General features: G+C 42.5%; 1 protein-coding gene across 1 annotated transcript in view; it reads right to left on the reverse strand.

Annotated features, from left to right (window-relative positions):
- LOC115356561 (NLR family CARD domain-containing protein 3-like) overlaps positions 1-16,489 on the reverse strand; it is a gene marked incomplete at its 5' end in the record, with an annotated part of 85,733 nt that overhangs the window by 46,755 nt on the left and 22,489 nt on the right. The gene's annotated exons all lie outside the window — the stretch shown is intronic.

Genomic DNA, 16,489 nt, shown 5'->3' on the forward strand with positions numbered 1-16,489 from the left:
CCAGGGCGCAAAACTAGCCAGGACCGCCTCTGGGAAAAACACATGCTTCTAGCGAGAATTTAACCCGAGTCTATAAATAATAAGTCTTGTGTGATAACAACTATACCACTACAACTTCAAAATATTCAAGGGGAATAGATATTTATTTATGAAAGCTTGTATTGGTTATACAATTAATGCACAGTGAATCGCGGGGTTGACCGCAGCAAGATGGCGCCGCCGTCGGACGTCAGTCTTCTGGGATTCCAGCGTAAGGCGTCCAGTCCATAGATATCTATAATAAAGGCTAGATGTCTCATGGGCGCTGCCGGCCAATGGAGTCGCACGTCCGCACATGGCGGCCATCTTGCCACAGTCAGCTCGCTCACCCATAACATTGTGTGGTAGTTCATGTACTTTTTAATTAACCATAACTTGCTCAATTTTCTACCGATTTTCAAACGGTGCAGTTTGTTATAAACATCAGAGATGTAGCTATAATACTGCATGTAATTAATAATTATGTTACACTTCCACTCAAACATTCAGAATTGTAGCCACGTTAATAACGTTTGTAAGAAACCAAACCGTTTGTAAATCCGTCAAGATTTCAGCAAGATAAGAGTATTTACGTTTGTGCAGATCACACACCTTCCGTCTGTTACCATAGACTTCACCAGAGAGCTTGCCTGTGGCAAGATGATGACGGTGATGACGTTACAGACTCCACCGTAAGACATCTAGCCTTTATTATAGATATCTATGATCCAGTCTACCTATAGATGTCTGTGTGTCGGGGGCCCCATGCCTGGGTCTTCCTCTTTCCCCGATGCGTCTTCCGGGGTAGAGGCAGCGTGCTGGGCAGCTTGGCCTTTTGTTTAGCGTGGCGGCCGACGAAAAGTTATATTGTCACCCAGGTAAGGCCTCGTGCTGTTTGGTAATTGAATGCGCCGCAGGTGTTTCGGTGACAGTTTCCACCTGTTTGTAGTGTGGCTGACCACTGGTCCAGGAGCGGAGGACTGCTCCGCTGGAGGCCCGCTGTGTGTTGGCTGTCTGTTGGCGTAGTGAGTCGTCATTTGTCCGCTTTCTTGCCGCTATCACTGAGCTCCCTGTTGGAAAATATTTATAATGTATTTTTCCTGCTGCAGCATTTGTTGTGTGTTTATTGCTCCCGCCCTCCAAGGCGAGGCTGCGCTGTCAAAGTTTAAAGGTATGTACAACGCCAAATTTATTACGTAGGCCTAACCATTATTGTTTATGTTTATTGGTGTATTGATTGATTTCCATTGGTTTATTTTTTTGGCTTGTTTTTAGCCACTGCGCCAAGACTGGCTGCTGCTTTGGCTCTGTTGTTGTTTATGCTTCCCTCTCGCGAGGTCACGTCGCCGCCGACTGCTCGTACCGCAGGCCTCTCTCCCCCTCTGGCGAGGACCGGCTTCGTCCCCATCGTCAGCGTGTGGCCGGACCCCACACCCTGGAGGCTGGTCCCAGAAGGAGTGCCTGGACACGGGGACCTGCTTTTATAATGTTATTGTTTAGCGTTGGGTTCTTTTGTTTGTTTATTTTTCTTTCTTCTTAGTTTAAGTGAATTGTGTTTGTTTTTGGTTTGTTTGCTTGTGTGTTTGTTTTCCAAATTAGATGTATTATTTTGATTAATTAAAGATGCACCAGGGTAAGGGGCTGGTAGGGTTTTAATTTTCTCCCCCTCTCTCTGGACAGGTGCTGAGGCTCCCGGCAGCATTCCGGTTTCCTGGTGGTGGTGTTTTCTTCACGTTCCCTTTTCGGTTGGTGTGCAGTGACACAGGTGGATGATATCTGGACCTATTCCTTTTTTTTGTTATATTATTCCCCTGCTGCTGTGGTAAGTCCTAGCCCTGTCCGACCTTTCTCCCTACCAGCGGTTTTAGTAAATTATGTTGATTATATTCTGGTGCTGTATTTGTTCATTTCTTTCTGTTTAATAAATATTTCTTTATTTAAACCGTCTCTGCCTGTGATGTTACAAACCTGAATGGGGCCCCTGTGCATTAGCTTCCTAAATCCCTAATTTCCTGGGGTGAAATTCCCCAGGTGGCGTTGTCCTATACTTACCTATTAGCCTCCCTCACACTACATTCTGGCATTGCTGGCAGGATGTCACGTTTAAAGGGGCAGCGCCAGCGCGCTAGCTCTGTCACGGGCTTGAACTCAAACTTAGCAGGGCCTTCCCTTTCCTCTCGCCAGCCGGAAAACTGAAGCCCACTGAGCCTGCTGAGCCACAACTCAGTTAGGGAGTCTATAGGCTCACAGGAAGGTGCAGCAGCTGAGGTAATTGCTGCTTGTCAAACATTGTTTCCATTGGGGGTGTCACTGCCCCATGCTTGGTGGACACTGGTTCCATGGTCTCCACCGTCACTGAAAGCTTTTTGGCACAGTTTGCACCTTGGGGCACCGATCGCCTTCGTTCTTGTCATTGGCTACAGCTGCGAGCGGCTAATGATTTGTCCTATACTTATCTATTAGCCTCCCTCACGCTGCATGAGCAAACTCACTTGATTTCTTTCAAAAACACAGGAAAAGATGATCAGCAAAATAGAAAAAAAATAACTAGAAAATAAGCAAGAAATCAGTAAAGAGTTATAAGAAAATTACCAAAACTTGCCCCCCAAAAATTCCACAGTCCAGTTGAATAAGAAATGAAATGAACTGTGATTTAATTTACTAATTTTGGGGGTGAACTGATTGTAACACAACAGTTACATGTTGTTACACTTTTTGTATCCTATCATGATATCAGGAGACTCAGCCAAAATAAATCTTGTTTAATATCATTGCTCACCAAAGAAGCGTGATAATACTTTACCTTCAAACCGTGGTATCCAGTCCTGGAGCTTCCATTCCTTTAATTTGTCCTTGACAAAGTCAGACATTCTCCAAGCATCAACTGGATGATCAACCAGATAATTCAGAGCACTATGGAAACAGGAAGTGCTACAGAATTAATCACAAAGACATAATAACACAGTAACAACTACAAATATTTACCCCAAAATTATACCTAAACAGTTCAAGAAATTTCAGGCTGCACAATTCCTTGAACCATTTATAGAAGGAGTGATGTTTTATATTACATCAGTGTTTCCCAACGTTTTTTGTCTTGTGTACCCCCTGAGCCTTTTTGTCAGACCATGAGTACCCCCTCACTCATACGTTATACTCATATGTTATAAATTATGTTATGTTATGAAATGTTTCCACGTACCCCCTGCAGTGTGCTCGCATACCCCTAGGGGTACAGGTACTCCTGGTTGGGAATCACTGTATTACATTATAGTTCATACTAGAAGTTCAGCAACAGGATATTTCAAAAACAATAAGAACACCACAAATTTCTTAATTTTTCCTTTGTTTTTTTTTTTTAATTTCACATTTGTTGATCACTTATTTTTTTCTAATCTGTTTTATACACTATATTACCAAAAGTATTCGCTCACCCATTCAAATGATCAGAATCAGGTGTCCTAATCACTTGGCCTGGCCACAGGTGTATAAAATCAAGCACTCAGGCATGCAGACTGTGAAACAAGACATTTGTGAAAGAATGGGCCGCTCTCAGGAGCTCAGTGAATTCCAGCGTGGAACTGTCATAGGATGCCACCTGTGCAACAAATCCAGTCGTGAAATTTCCTCGCTCCTAAATATTCCACAGTCAACTGTCAGCTCTATTATAACAAAATGGAAGCGTTTGGGAACAACAGCAACTCAGCCACGAAGTGGTAGGCCACGTAAAGTGACGGAGAGGGGTCAGCGGATGCTGAAGCGCATAGTGCAAAGAGGTCGCCGACTTTCTGCACAGTCAATCGCTACAGAGCTACAAACTTCATGTGACCTTCAGATTAGCCCAAGTACAGTACGCAGAGAGCTTCATGGAATGGGTTTCCATGGCCGAGCAGCTGCAGCCAAGCCACACATCACCAAGTGCAATGCAAAGCGTCGGATGCAATGGTGTAAAGCACGCCGCCACTGGCCTCTAGAGCAGTGGAGACGCGTTCTCTGGAGTGATGAATCACGCTTTTCCATCTGGCAATCTGATGGACGAGTCTGGGTTTGGAGGTTGCCAGGAGAACGGTACATTTCAGACTGCATTGTGCCGACTGTGAAATTTGGTGGAGGAGGAATTATGGTGTGGGGTTGTTTTTCAGGAGCTGGGCTTGGCCCCTTAGTTCCAGTGAAAGGAACTTTGAATGCTTCAGGATACCAAAACATTTTGGACAATTCCATGCTCCCAACCTTGTGGGAACAGTTTGGAGCGGGCCCCTTCCTCTTCCAACATGACTGTGCACCAGTGCACAAAGCAAGGTCCATAAAGACATGGATGACAGAGTCTGGTGTGGATGAACTTGACTGGCCTGCACAGAGTCCTGACCTGAACCCGATAGAACACCTTTGGGATGAATTAGAGCGGAGACTGAGAGCCAGGCCTTCTCGACCAACATCAGTGTGTGACCTCACCAATGCGCTTTTGGAAGAATGGTCAAAAATTCCTATAAACACTCTCCTCAACCTTGTGGACAGTCTTCCCAGAAGAGTTGAAGCTGTAATAGCTGCAAAAGGTGGACCGACATCATATTGAACTCTATGGGCTCTAGTTTCCCGGTGCAGCGCGGGGTGGCGCAGTGAGGCGAACCCCGCGCAGAGCTAGTTTCGACCGGCGAAACGGCAGAGGCAGACAGTGTCCAAGTTTCGCAGGCGGAGGTTCGCCGAGATGGGAGTGCCGGCGCAGCGGGGGGAGGTGCCGACAGATTCGGCTTGGCGCAGTGACAGTTTCGTGCCAAAAGGCTTCGCCGAGGTGCGCCAAAAGCTCGCCGTCTGAAACCACGTCTACTTTCAGCGCAAGGCGGAGCGGAGCCGGCGCAGTGGAAGTTTGGCTGACTGGCGCACATCACCAAAACCTCACAATCAGCACAAACGGTGCCAATCTCCTTTGATCTGACATCAGCTGTGACGGGACAGTTGATATGGAGATATATGTATGTGCTGATTGTGATCGTAGCATTGAATAGTGTTTTTTTCGGTATTTATTGCATTGTTCATGTGTCTGACATTCCGGAAGCCTGTCTGTGAGGTTTTGGTGACGTGTCCGCGCTGCTCGCCGGTCTCCGCTCCGCGCCTGTCTCCTGAGCTCCGCTCCGCCTGCGGCAGTAGACCTCCCTGTCAGCTGTGTAAACTTTCATTACGCCTTCACGCAGCGCATTTTAAAGGCGAGGACAGGGGCTCATTTGATTGGTTACATGTGAATCGGCTGTGTCAAACCCACTCCATGCCTTCTCTCCTCCCCTCCGCCGGTAGGAGGGACGGCGGAGTACTTGCGCCACCGAGAACGGCGTGCCAAACTTGGAAAATCCGCCTGGCCACACCCAGTTGGCGAAGCGCATCTGCGCTACGCCCCCGCCTCGCCTGGTCTGCGAAACTAGAGCCCTATGGGTTAGGAATGGGATGGCACTTCAGTTCATAGTATGAGTAAAGGCAGGTGAGCGAATACTTTTGGTAATATAGTGTATATTGTCTTGATCTTTTTTGAAATTGTCTAAACCTGACCCTGAGGAGAAACAGAGGGGAGTTGCCCTCGGAGAGTAGTGTCAGCCTTATAGAATATTATTCTCTTGGCTTCCCTGATTGCACCTCGTCCATCAAACACCAGTGGGAAAGGGACTTGTGTGCATCTGTAACTACGGAGCAACGGCACAAAATGTGAAATACATTACCGTGTTATCCAAATATGTAAGACATAGAACCCTACAAATGAAGATTGTCCATAGGTGCTACATCACATTATGCACTTTATAGAAAATGGACAGTACCATTTCAAATCTGAGTTTTTGGTCTAATGTAATAATGTAGTTTATCTTCTATTATGAATGTAGATATTCCAAAACATCTGGCTTTTAGGACAGAGTCCAAAGCATATGTGTCCAACACTTACCCACCAAACAGTTGCTCTGGCACTTTTGTCAGTTAAATGAAAAGTCTTTTCTAAGTCTTGATAAACTGGTCTGGTGGCTGGCAGGGTGTTGTTTTGTATTTAACTGAAAACTCATACTTGGCACACACCCTGTTTTTTTTATGGTTGTGAAACAACCTGCCTCCATTACATCAGCCTGAATTACATCAATCTGATAAATCTCTTGTAAAATAATGAATTGTTGAGTGTTTAACAATTCCATTTCTTGACTTTTTTTTTTTTTTTAATTTACCAAATTTCTTGATCACTTTTTTTTTTTTTTTATGGTGTCTCATAACTGGCAAGCTCATTTTTGGCTGTTGCAGTACCTTAATACACAGGTTTTTTTTTTTTGTTTGTTTGTTTGTTTTTTCTTTTGGTTCATATGATATCCAAAAGAGGATATCATCATACTTTTCAACTTTGTCTTTAAAAGTTTACTGTATCAGAGGAAGTACCGAATATTTCAGAATATTTATATGAATTTACTCAAAATGACCTTGGGGCAAAAACTACATTGTAGTGCAACTTTGAGGTACTTGAGTTTTAAATATCGCATTGTGCTTTAATACTGGTGTGGTGTATTTAATGATCATTCAAGCCTTTTTATCCATGTGTACCAAAAAAATGATAACATGCTTTAATTCCATAAATATCAAGCCTTTTAAACCCAAACTAACATCATACTAGCAAACCTTCCAGCTCCTCTGTTTTGCACTGGTTTGATAAAATGAAGCGGAAGAATGCACTACGTGAGTCAATGCATAAAATTTAACATTTAATATTCTGATTAAGACAAGGACATTTAACAATGACAACACAATGTGAGAGACATAGTCGGCAGTCGGCTGCTGAATATCCTGTTACTCAATAACTAACTACGCTGAATTATTAACATTAAGTTCTTAATCTATCTCGTTAAAGATAAAGACAGCTACTTACATTTCGTCCTCTGATGAAAGGAACTGTTGAATGATAATTCCTCTGCCACTCTGGCACTTTGTTCTCCTCCCAGGTCTCCTCCCCCCAAGCTAGCTTGCTCCGGCACCGCCCCCTGGCCAATCAGCTGTTTGCCAAAATGTGGCCTGTTCAATCACTGAGGATCCCATCGAACAAGGAGCTCAAATAGTGAGGAGAGCATTACAGCGTGAAAGGATTTTCCTTGACCGATCAAACCCGTTAGATTTTGCCGACGACTCTCTGTATGAGAGAGAGGCTGTGATGTAATGTATGTAACGTGAAGCAGCACTTCAGCCTGGCTAACAGCTGCTGCTGTACAGAGCTGACACTCTGGAGGAGAGGAAAACACACGAGAGATCATTAAAGGAAATTTGATAATCAAAAGTATTTTTAGAGGTGTTTCACAACATTTTAGGGAATGGCACAATTAATTAGCTCTAAATATTTTTGGGGGGCAAATTATTCCTGGGTGAGAGAATGGGCCTGATTGACAGCTTGCTGATGCAAATGTGAAAAAGGATCATTTCTACCCTTCATTCAAGAGGGCGAGTCGGCCTTTAGATTTGCCTTTTGTTCCTGCTGAGGTCTAACGCAGCTCAGTATCTGATTTTATTCAGGCTGTCAACCTGACGCAGTGATGTGATTGAATTTTGGCGTCCGCTTTATTGCAATGGAGACTTGTGCGTTTGGGACAGTTTAAGTGAGTTTAGCCATGTAAAAATAACAGAAAAGCTCATCAAAACGACCCGGTGATTCTTAAATAAAAACCTCAAAAGAGTCAAAATGTTTCCTGAATTGCATTGGCATGGTTTTTTGCAACTGTTCTCTTTCTGGCCATATGATAAGTGGCTTCATGCGAATAAACATGACATCAATGACATCAGCGACTATCCTTGAAGCAGTGGCTATTGACACATTGAATGCATATGACAGGGAGGTTGTGGAAACATTAAGGCTAAGATGCATCAGTGTCAGCATCAACTGTTTAAACTTATCAAGTGACTTCTTCACAGGGAGGTGGGGACTAAGGAATGTGAAGCGTACTAACAGTATCTGGTATGTAGGTAGGCCAGTGAAAAATAAAACCTTTTCATCCTTATCAACAAAGGCACTTTGGTCTGACCTATTGGTACATCCTAAAACACGGCAATAATTAACCATTTTTTTTGACGACATTCGGGATCTACTATCTGTGTATGGTTTGTTGTGGTACGGAGCATAGATATAGAAACGTTTCTATATCTATGGTATGGAGTACCTCCAATATGGTGACTTCCGGACTGTTGACGCGCTGATGACGCGTCGTGAAAACCCTCTATAACAGGCTATAAAAAAAGGCAAACTTACCAAATGCAATGATGTTCTTGTGTTTAATTTTTACTCGCTCCCACATCCTTTTAACCCCTGAGGGGTCACATACACACAGCACATCTGTGCAGGGCACTTTTTTCCTTGTGGTTCATGTTTGTGATTGGTCGGCTGCTTTGGAACCTGCCCCTTATACGTGCGCGTTCACGGCTCTTGATGAGGCAAACCTGCCCTGCGTTCCAAATCTCATACTTATACTTTTTACTTTTAGTATGTACTGCAGCTGCCCTTACAAAGTATGCAGTGTAGTATGCAGTATGCGTGTGTATGCATACTACTGGGACACACTACATGCGTCCTCCCTGAGCTCCGCCCCTCTCGCTCTCTTCCTCCTCCGTCCGTAGCTCCACATTTGAATGTTGTTGTTGCTGTTTCATACTGCGCTGTCCTCTGTCTGATCTCTGATCTGCTGTCTTCCTGTCGCTGCTGCTGTACCTGAGCCAGTTTTGTGCGATATGTATGTTTTGTTGTCGTCCGGATGTGGGCGTGGCTTGTACACACAACTCAATCAGTGAGATGTAACGTCCGCTGTGCAAAGGATTGTGGGTCAGAATGGCCAGAGCAGCATGCTGACATGCATACTGCCAAATCTGACCAGATATAGTAGAACATCCTGGTACTCTTGGTATACTGCATCTGACATACTATGTATTGGGACATACTCATTCTTTTTTTTCCCTACTAAATAGTATGGTAGTATGGGAACTGGAACGCAGGGCAGGGGTCTAATTCACGACAGGTGGATTAAATAATCCAGGATGTAATCCAAATCCAGGCTTGCTAAAGCCTGCCGCGCACAGCCTGGTTTATTCCTCCCACTAAAGCCAAGTCAGGCTGAGAAGGAGCGACTTTAGCGAGTCTGGATTGTGAAAGCCAGGCTGGTGCTCGATCACGCCTCCCTTCCAAAGACCATGCCGGTCGATAGTAGATTCCTTGAACGTGACCAATCAGAGCGAAGCAGAGGGCTGCGTCACTCAGTCTGGACGAGACTCAGCGCCTAATACAAGCATATGAGGAAGTAAAGGAGGTTATGAACCGTAAAGGCAATACAAGCATTCTAATTAAAGCAAGGGAGAAAGCGTGGCAAAGTGTTGCTGACAAACTTAATGCGTAAGTCATCCAAAACTAGGCTATATATATTATTTATATTATTATTATTATTTAGTCCATAAATATATAGGCTAAGCAGCTGTCAACCTACTAATCTCCAATGCTATAGGCCTATTATATGCGCTCTATCTATCACTCTATCTATCTACAGTGCCATGCAATGTCCCGATTGCATGCCAATACCAATTAAATGTGTACTTCCATAATTATGAGAGTGAGAGTGACAATGATTATATCACATGAGCCACTGTGGGTCACACACTATTAGAATAATATAATTAAATTGATTATATCTTAATGCTTTTATTTTCATTTTATTTGAATGGAGCATAATTTGAAATTAGTCCATATACTAACAGGTGTTGAATTGACAAAGTCATTGGTTTACGATTGGAGTCATTGACTAATAGTAATTTCACAACAGGGCACTGGATTAATTTAAGCTTGACCTCTAGCCTGGTCCGGAGCAGGCTAAGGCTCAGGCTAAGTTTCCATGGTAATTAAGGTGGGATTACTTTCATGAAACCGAGTTCAGGCTCATTACAGCCAGGTTTACTGGCCAGGTTAATCTCGCAAGATAATCCACCTTTCATGAAACCCATTAATCCCTAATCCTGGCTATCTTAAACCAGGATAGCTGCTAAATCCAGGTTTAAAGCCTAATCTAGGTTTCGTGAAATATGCCCCTGGATCGAATGAGCGAGTTGATAACCAGCGCCGTGATACCGCTTATCCCTGATCACCATGATCTCCATTAGTGTATCCTGATAGGTCTGGCTAATCCAGCGAAAACTAAGCTTGCTTCGTGATACAGGCCTCAGGTCCAGCTGTTTGCTCATCATGAGGTCTTTGTAATATGGAAAAATGCAAGAATATGTTAGACCAAGCTGTGTGAAATAGTAATGAACAGACTGGAACTAGTAGAGAAATAAAGTTTCCCCCACAAATGACTAGAATTACAGTATCTTGACAGCATTTTACCTGTTCCAATTTCTTGTTGTTGTTGACAGTGATGATGATGGCGATGATGATGATGACTTCAACCGCTCGAGATACTTGAGGAATTGTGCTTGTTTTTTTATTGATGGGATTAATCTCTCTGACATCCTCTCAGAGAGAATTTCGAGGGTTGCTCCATCAATATCATTCTCTTCAAAACAAAAAGGAATACAAGTTATTAAGTTATAACCCTCTTGCTCAAGCCAGTGGCACACTTCAGTTGTTGTTCAAGCTGTGTAACTCATTCTACAAAAAAAAAAAAAAAAATCAAAACAAGAAACAAATGCATGCATTAAAATAGTCCACCTTTCACCATAAAAAGTCCTTAGCTAGAGTCAAGCTTGCTGAAATAAGAAATCATATTTAGCTTACCTTAATCCTCTGAAGTTTTTGATCTTCTGTCACTTCAGTCTGGCCTCTAACCACAGTAATCACTATTGATGTGTCACACCTGTTTTGCTGAGAAGGGCAGACCATGTGACGCAATCCACATTGAAACCAGCTATTAGCTCCCACATGGCAATTGGCAGGGTAGCCAGCTCCCTGGCCTGACACACTGAACCTCAGCCTTTCCTCTGGGAGATCGGGGTTCAAGTCCCAACATTATTATCCCACCAGCGCCTGCACTATCCATACTCAAGGAAAAATAGATGAGGATGGTTAACTGCCCACTAATTTTCTTTTTTCTTATTTTTCTTTTGATGGCTCATGAGCTCCTCCCTCCAGAGGCTGTAGTTACATAGCATAACAATATAGCATGGTGGCTCAGTAGGTAACAGCATAGCAGTGCTATTTTGAAGATTGAGGGTTCAAGACAGGATAGAGGTCTATTCAACATGTATTGTTTAATTACATAGCAGTGGTGGATGAGTGGTATCACATTTATCTTTTACATGGGAGAGCAGGGTTCAAGACTCAGTGCTCGTACCCTGTTTAAGTGTCTTTTCAACAGCAAAATTCTCCCTGGGATGATTATATTTGTTTATTTGCCTCTTTATTTAATTGCATGATTGATTGTCTCTCTTTTAGTGTCATTGTCTGCCGGTCTTTGTTTCCTACATGGATATGTTGTATTCTTACTCTAAATTTTTATGTCTCCTGTGTCCTTGTTTTTATGTATTATGACCCTTGTGTCCCGTTTTTGTATATTTTAATGGTTCTTTAACATCATGCCGGAGGACTGCGGTTGTAAACTAGCCCCTGGCTAACACTGGCGCATTTACAGTAATGTTAATCAATGTGCATTGTCCTCTCTAAGTAAATAGATAAATAAAATGTAAAATGTTTATTGAGCAAGTTTAATTGCATTAATGTAGGATGTAGGGTGAGGTTCTTATACCCATTCTTTCAACAATACTTGAAGAACTTTTTCCTCCAAAAAGGGTTCTCTGGATCAAAACGGTTCTTACCAGAACCTTTAGTGTTACAAAGAACCCTTTCTTCAAAAAAGGGTTCTTCAGAAGCAAATGGTTCTGGGTAGAACCTGAGCCCCTCATGAAGAACCCTTTTGGAACCCTTATTTCTAAGAGTGTAATATTGTTTTTTTGGTTTTTTTTTATGTTCCTTGCTCTGGAGGAAGAGGAGAGGAGTGTAATTATTATTAGCTAATTAACAGTTAGGGGTAGTTGGTATACAAACAGCCTACATTACGTTAATGCTAGACAGGTTAACTGTAGATCGGGTTGTGGTTGATGCCATATAACCTTGATTTCTAGTTAAAAACCCTGACCTTGATTTAATATTAAAAATAGATTACATATTTTGGTCATGAATCATCCAAACTAGACTGAGAAGCCTAGACAGAATGATAAGTGGATAAACAGATTTTGCGTTATGTATTTAAGCTCTAAAATGAACTAGATTCATGTTCTAAACTAAAAGTATGTCATTATAGTTTAATTAATCATTTTTCTTCTCCTCTTCTTGCATTCCTTCGGAACAGACCCATGTACTGGAGGGTCAGCCTGGCCGTACCTGTCCTGGACAGGTTCTTTAATGGAGAGGACACCAGGCAGGACTTGGGGCTGAGCGGTGAGTCTGAACCTGCTGCTGAACCTGCTCCACCAGGATCGGTCATCAGGGCCGCTTTTTGGACACGTACGTGGGCTGGCTGGGGTCGGTGCATGACGCCACAGTACTCCGGCACAGCCCGCTGTACAGACAGGCTGCTCACCCTCCTCCAGGGCACTTCATCCTCACAGACGGCGGGTACCCGTGCCTCCAGCATCCACTCCCCCTCATCACTCCCTACAAACAGCCAGAGCAAGGTGTGGGAGCCCAGCGCTTCAATGCGTGTCATTCCAGGGCACGCTCTGTTACTGAGCGTGTCTTTGGAATGATGAAGAGCAGGTTCAGGGGCATTTTTTTTACAAGCGCTGGAGGTGCACCACAGATAAGTCATCACAAAACATGATTCTTATTTTTGAGCACTGAAACAGAGTAAATCAAAATTAATGAGTAATTCTTGTTCATTTTAGGTCATAACAGCTATGTGCCGTCCTGCCTGGGAGCTGGTGACATCATGCCCCCAGAGGATGAGGTGCAGCACGTGTGAAGGTTTGTTCCAAGATAATTGGCACCCGCCAAAGAGACTTGTGTTCCTTGTGGGAGAGGCAGGTGGTCAAAAAAGCAAGGGGAATGGTTTCCCTACCTGACCATATCCTGTCCTCCGACTTCATCTTAATGCCTTCAGGCCGTCGGTTTACGGCGCCACTTGTGAAGACAAATCTGCCATCAGGCTGCTGAACCTGGATGGTAGCATGTGGAATGAATAAAAAATGTACTCCATTCTCTTGGAGCTTATGTTTGACTGCACCAAGCTCACAATGCTGCGCACTGTGCGTTGAATGGCCTGTTGAGGCTACACTGCTGCTACTATTTCTATTTATTATTATGTATTTACTTATTCTTCACATATTTATGGTCCATCACTAACATGCCTGTGTGTATTTGTGCCAGATACTGACTGTCTCTGCCTGGTATGGATCTGTCTGTCTGTCTGTCTGTCTGTTTTTTTTTTGTTTGTTTTGTTTTGTTTTTTTCTTTTTCTTCTTTTTATGCATAGTCTGGGTACACTGCTAAACAGAATTGCCCCGTGGGGATAAAAAAAAGTTGTCTGATTCTGATTCTGATGCCGGAGGGTGAGGGGGACAACGGGTTGGAGGCCGTCAGTGGTGCTTTAGTTGGTAAGTAACATAACTTTAAAGCCATTATTCCCACTGGCCATGTTTTGTAGGTGGTTTTGTTTGTTGTAATAATTTATTCTCATTATATTTCTGTTATTAAACTATGTAATAATTCTTGCCTCTTTCTTAAAAAAAATTCTTTGTGACATGGCAGCCGTCGATCGAGTCCGCCCTGCAAACCCAGGACGATGTGGTGGACAGTGGAGACCGGACCCCCAAACACCCTGAAGACCACCCCAGATGATGCCCCACTGACCGACAGAGGACACCAGGGTCTTTATTGTGGCATCCCATCCATCCCAGCAGCACTGGGACTCCTGTTCAGCCTGTTGTTGTAAATAATTAGGAATTTTATTAATAATGTATTTAATTGTATTTGTTTTTGTTCATAATTAGAAATTGTACATATTTTTTAAGAAATAATCTGTAAACTGTAAATAGTTCATTCTCTTGTGATTGTGTAAAGAGTTGTAAATGTTAAGATTTGTTTTCTATTAAATCCCTTGTTATCCCTGAAAAGTAGCACTTGATGCTGTTTGCTAACACTTTTATAAATTGTACTTAAGTTGTAAGTTCTAAATGCAAGATGACGTGACAATATAACAATAATTTAATTTTCAAAAAATAAAACTTATTTACAGCAGCAATTCAGAACAACAACATGACTATAAAATGAAATAACTATATACAATATAAAATTGAAATTAAATAAATAGATAACTAAAATGAATAACTACAACTAATTAACTCAATAAATGGAGCAGAGAGATTCATACGGGTGCTTAACCTTTATTGTCTGACGTGGCACCGTGAAAACTACGGAAAGGAAATACAGAAAGAAAAAAAAGAGATTAGATTAAAACACGAGTGAAACATTTCATCAACAATTTCATAGTACAAATGCCAAACCATCAATACACTTATCCCCGTTCAATAGAAATTTAAAAGATACATTTATTAGTGTTTATAATCATAATCAAAACTGGATCAAAACATGTCAAAAATAATGTGGGCGGCATCCTTCAAAATAAAATAAACCCAGACATCCCAAAGATTAAAAGGTAATAGCCCAGAAATTGAGGTCCACATACCTCGTTCCACTTTACCGAGGGAGCTCATCATTTATAAAGCTGAAGGTGCCGTCTGGGGAACCATCTGCCTCCTAATAACAATAAAACAAACTTCAACAGACTGCAACAACCTACTCGATATAAAGATAATATATAAATACAATACATAGTCAAAAAAAAAAAAAAAAAAAAAACTTACTCAGAGAACCACAAATCCAAACAAAGAGACCCAGCAGCACACACGCCGCGCCAACCCAAAGGAGACACAGGACGAGGTGACTGAGATGCAGTGGCGGATTTAAGAAATTTGGGGCCCAAGGCAAAGGCAGGAATGGGGCCCTCTGAGATGAGAGGACAACACACAAAGCAGGGGCACATAATACGATAAGCATTCTGCTGGCATTTTAGTGAAAGGATTTTAATCAAAAACATAATTAATGTGCGCAAATAAGTAATAACTGTATTAACCGTAAGTGTATGAGGAGTTTTATGGGGCCCTCAGGAACTTGGGGCCCTAGGCAACAGCCTAGTTTTGCCTAATGGTAAGTCCGCCCCTGCTGAGATGCTCAGGTGAGGACACACACAGGTAGAGCTTACGGGGCTCAATAGTCTCCTCCCCTTTATACCTTGCTCCCTCAACAAAAGACTGACAACTAGGTGGCAGTCAGAGATGATTTATTGGCGTTTGATAGAAGGCCTCTGTCCCAGCACCTCGTCCATGAGGTCTAACCAGGGCCAGGCCCCCTCTCCTGTCCCTGGGTATTTGCAATCCTAAGGCAGTGGAAATCATTCACGTCAGCAACTTTCAGCAAAGTATGTATTTATTTGCGTGGTTAAAACAAATATAAGATCGTTTCCACATCATCATTCAAATCTGCACCTACCTTATTATTATTATTTTTTTTTTAGGTTATCCCATTTTTTCTTGGCCTGCTGGGGCTCCACCCACCCCAGCAGGCCCATCTTCTCCAGTATGATTCTAAACACAGAGAAACAAGAGAAAAGGTAAGCACAAGGTCACATGAACACGAGGATGCAAGGATTTACAAAAAGTGACATCAGGACACTGACAAATGGCCTGTTCATTAATGTCTTACCTCCACCCGACTGCCGCTGACTGTTTGGCCCCTGTAAATAAATGCTGGTTCTCTCCTCTCAGCCTGATGAACCTCTCTGCCTGCTCCTTGCTCCCTAAAACACAATAAAACTGTTTTGTGTTACAGCAAAAGAAAAAGGGTTAAAATATTAAAAAAAAAAAAAACCTTATTGATTGATTTATCTATCTATCTATCTATTTATTTATTTACTCACCCCAAACGTTTTACTAGACTTTAAAATTTACAGTCTGTAAAAAGAAAATAAATTTTATTTTAAATCAACATTTTTTTAAAGCTGATTTCCAGCTCATTTTCCTACTTTAACAGGAAACCTGTCTCCGTCTCGGTTCCAAAGAGTTCAACTGAGTTTAAAGGATTTCTGCTCCTCTCTGTCTGCTGCCACAAGGTGGCGTCCTAACACCACACTGATCCACTCCTTCATCCCAGCACTTTCAAAACCATGAGGGAAAAAAAGGCAGTCAGTTGGTTTAAAGTCGCCTCAAAGAGCCAAAATTAGAACGGTTCTTTGTGGAACCAGCAATGGTTCTCAAAAGAACTTAAAAAAAAAAAAAAAAAAGTTCTTCCAAGAACTTCTTTCAAAACAGTCCTTGGTGGAGCCCGTGGGTTGAAAGAGAGAACCTTTTTTCCCAGCTAAGGATTCATCCACTAAATAAAATGGTTGTTTAGAAGTTGATGGTTCTTCATGGAACCGTCAAACAGCCATGAGTTCTGTGAGGGTTC

This window comes from Myripristis murdjan, chromosome 24 (assembly GCF_902150065.1).
Source record: "Myripristis murdjan chromosome 24, fMyrMur1.1, whole genome shotgun sequence".
NCBI classification, from domain to species: Eukaryota; Metazoa; Chordata; class Actinopteri; order Holocentriformes; family Holocentridae; genus Myripristis; species Myripristis murdjan.